The sequence below is a fragment of the Solanum pennellii genome, chromosome 11 (genome assembly GCF_001406875.1).
Source record: "Solanum pennellii chromosome 11, SPENNV200".
Taxonomy (NCBI): domain Eukaryota; kingdom Viridiplantae; phylum Streptophyta; class Magnoliopsida; order Solanales; family Solanaceae; genus Solanum; species Solanum pennellii.
In genome coordinates, this window is record NC_028647.1 from 32,659,061 (window position 1) to 32,663,285 (window position 4,225).

General features: G+C 35.2%; 1 long non-coding RNA gene across 1 annotated transcript in view; it reads left to right on the forward strand.

The window, feature by feature from the left end:
- Positions 1 to 1,090, forward strand: part of LOC107003517 — a 2,509-nt gene extending 1,419 nt beyond the window's left edge. The window contains exon 2 of the long non-coding RNA XR_001454678.2: positions 419 to 1,090. This is a non-coding gene — a long non-coding RNA (uncharacterized LOC107003517). The remainder of the gene's footprint in view (positions 1 to 418) is intronic.
- The last annotated feature ends 3,135 nt before the right edge of the window (positions 1,091 to 4,225 follow it).

Consider the following 4,225-nt stretch of genomic DNA (forward strand, 5'->3'; position numbering starts at 1 on the left):
TATATATATATATATATATATATTTGGTTCCATGAATTAGTCGCTTGTATATTTTTCTGTCTCTTAATTCCTTTTTATGTTTTAAGTCATGCACGTAGTTGTGTTTGTTGTGTTTTTAAAACAAATATTTATGTTATTTAATCGGGTTTAACATTCATCTTCCTTTGATAAAGAATGGTTAAATGTTAGTTTTGTTTGTTCATTAGTTTGCGGATGATTTAAGTTTTGAAAGGCGTAAGCTTAATCTCCTTTTTGTGAAGTTGCTCTTTGTGCAAAATTTCGAGACGTCTACATGTTGAGTTTACTATTGGCTAGCCGTCGTTGTATAATCTCATTATATTGTCTATAGTTGGTGCTTTTAGTTTAAATTTCTAATTTTAGTTCCCACTAATGGATTCATTTTCTGACCATGTTGTAGGTTGATTATTACGCTTGTGTCTTGACTAGCATTGCGGATATAAATTGGATAGTTTTTTTTTTAATATGCATTTGCTGGCTGAACATGTCGACTAATTTTTGTTTTTTTGTAGCATGTCTTTTGATCAATAAAGTGATGGGTTTCATTTATAAGCTTCCCTGGTCTGATGTCTTAAATTTCTTCACTCGGGGTCATTCGAAATCTACCTCATGCTCGTCTGCTAAATATGTTGTGGTCATAATAGTTTGAGTTTTCTTATGAGTCAAGAATAAACAACTTATCTTGTACGAATAAGTTTAGTTTTCATATTCACAAAGATTTTTAGTTGTCTAGTTTGTTTAAAAATTTGTAATATTTCTTAAATTTTAATCATTACATTTGCGATTTAGGTTGAAATCTAAGACAAACATGCCCTTTTGGATTGCATTTCTCTCTTGCCTTTGATTATTCACTTCTAATCCAAATCTACCAGCTCTATTATCCTGAATTAATTATGTTAACTTTGTTGCAAATAGATGCTAACCCTCTTACTTGTTTATCACTTTGCATGAAATCTTTTCCATTTGAGTGCATCACAGACTCCAACTCCTCGCCTTGATTTTTTAATTGGACCTCGAATCAAAATCCCTTTCGCAGTCAGTCAGTCTACAAATCGATGAACATATCCCGAAATGAAAGAAACTAAAGTGGAGGAAGTGGAAGATACTGGTCCATAAGAACCCAAATTTATTTTTTCTTTGAATTATGCATATTGTTGCGTTGGGCTTAAGCCCTTTGTTCATTGTTATTATTATATTTTTAGATCTCTAGGACAGGTGAAGAATTAGGCCTAAAGCCCAAAATAAAACGGGTCCAATCACGGATTTAGGCAGACAGAAACCGGATTTGGACACAAATCTCTCTCCCTCTTTTTGAGTTTATCGCTTATTTGCTAGGTTGATTAATTGTCGTTAGTTTTAGGGTTAAAGAAACCAAATCCCCATAAAAAGTTATTTTGTTTTAAATGATTCAACTAAATCGAGCATGATTAAATGGATTTAAATAATAATATAAATTTGTGAGATTAATAATTCACTTAGATAATATATTAACATTTCACTTTTATTAAATTCTAAATAAATTTTTGATTTAAATCAATATAATGTTATTTTAGCCAAGCAAGTTAGTTGTTGGATAAAGGCAAGTAAGCGGACGTCACAGATGCTTTTAAAACAATCCTAAGATGTTAATAAAAACCCTGAACCCCTTTAAATATCTTTCAATTTGATTTTCTGTTTTAGTCAATAGGAAGAATAGTTTTCTTGATTTTTCTCAAAAATTGAGTAACGACTCAAACAAGTCCTAAAACTATAAAAATATTTTTTCTATTAAATGAAACAACAGGAATTTCATTTTTAGGTCTGGCTTGAAAAGGAGAGTTGGGTGATCCTTACAACGAACCTGAAAGAGTTTGACATCCGCGAAGAAAATTGAACCTAGGGTGAGGGAAATTAGGGTTAGGACCTCCTGGAAATCATGGTAGTGTTATAAGGACAATCCATAAGATGTGAATAACCCAAGGGTTCTGAAAAATTTGGAAAATCTTGAAAACATAGGAAGACCCCCTCATGTCTCGATCATTCCAGCAAGACCAATGCCAGATGTGGTAGTCTTAATCTCAGCCAATTTGGCATCTAGCATTAGGAAACTTCCACCTAGGGTAGGTTTGAATTAAAGAGGAACATGGTACAAATCCTCCATAGCAATGGTCAATATACTAGTCTACCCCATGAAAATACCCAACTCCATCTTAGGACCTTCATAGAGATTACTGATACCTACATCCCAATTCGAGTTTCAACTGACTATGTGAGACTCACATTATCCCCATACTCATTGTTGGGAGTCGCAAGGAAATGGGTAGATTCCGAATCATAAAAACTTCCTCGCTGCATATTATGGCCTAACAAAGAACTTTTTGAGTCGATTCTACCCAGTTAAGAGAACTTCTAAGCTGAGAGGTGAGATAATAAACTTTTCTCAAATACATGAAGAATATATGTACCATGCATGGGCGCGCTTCAAACATATGTTCAACGCTTGCCCATAGCACATGCAAACTAATGAGGTATTTGCTCGCACTTTATTTGAGGGTTTAGAAAATTGTCGTGCTTTTCTTAATAGTACAGCAGGCGGAAAATCCCTATCCATAACAATAAAAATATTCTTCTATTTGCTTGATAAATTTTCGGAAGGGAACTAAGGGTATGAAGGGGAAATGTCTAGAACCACAACCTAAATAGCTACAGGGATTTTAGATGTGGGCCAACCTACTGTTTTAAATGCCAAAATATATGCAATGCAACATGGCATGACCTTACAATTTAAAAAATTAACTCTAAGTCAAGCACCAATAAACATGATACAACAAACAACAAATTGGTGTGAGGTATGTGGTTGTGGAACCCATGATGCTGTAATATGTGAGGCAAACCCGAATTCTTTGATTTATATGGGAAATGCACAAAGGGGACAAGGCCAACTAAATTATGGTAATATTTACAACCCTAGTTTGAGGAAGCATCCTAACTTCTCCTGGGGAGGGAACCAAAACCAAAATCAGACACAAGGGGCAAATTTATACCATACAAAGGGGCTGGGCAGCAATAACAATATCCCAACCAAAGTGAAAATCCAAGTATACCAAGAGTTGGATGACCAATGAGGAGTTGTTCAAAAAACTCATCATTGAAATGGGGACCAAGTTAAATGTTAGAACAAATAAACATGATGAGAACAACAGGAATATCCACATGTTCCAAATGAGTTTAGAGAAATAATTTGCGCAAGTGCCTAATTCTCTTAACTTGTGTCCCCAAGATGAGTTGTGTGGTGATACTGAGCCCAACCCAAAGCGCCTGCATGTGATAAGAACTAGAAGAGGGATGAAAAAAGAGGAAATACGTCCAATGAAGAGAGACACTGAAGCAAAACCATATAAAAGAAAGTGGAAGAGGTAGTAAAAAGTTCAAATGTTTAGGTACCCACGCCTCAAAAGAAGTTACAACCTCCGTTTCCACAAAGGATAAATAAGTAGAATGAAGATAAAAGCTTCGGTAAGTATGATAAATACGCGAAGGACATTGTGGCGAGCAAGAGAAGGCTCACAGAGTATGAATTGAACTGAGGAGTGCAGCTTAAGGATCCAACATAGACTTCCTAAAAAGTTAAAGGATCAGGGTAGTTTTACTATGCAATTTACTATTGGGAAAAGTGTTCATGCCTGGGGGTTATGTGATTTGGGGCCAAGTATAAATCTGATGCCTTTATCTTTGTATCAAAAGCTTGGGTTGGGGAATGAAAAAAGAACCACTGTTATTCTCTAACTCGTGGATATATCTATTGCTAGGCAGAGGGGGAGGTAGAAAATAAGCTACTACAAGTAGGTTCATTAATTTTTCTATAGATTTTGTGATTGTAGACTTTGAACCCAATTCTGAAGTCCCATTATTCTTGGGACAACCTTTCTTTGCCACTGGTAGGTCATTGATTGATGTAGAAGCTGGTTAACTAACCATGAGGGCACATGACAAGGTTGAAATATTTAATGTCTACCGCGCTTTAACATTGCCTTCTATTTATGAAGAGTTGTCGGCTATTTCTGTGGTTGATTGCGTAGTAGAATCACATGTGCTTATTCTTGAAAATCCATTAGAGAAAGTGATAGGGGGTGATGAGTTAGAGGGAGATACTGAAGCTCAAGAAATTGAATCATGCTTAAATCTAGCTTTAGTAGATACTCGTAGGACTCAAGTGAAGTAATTAGAT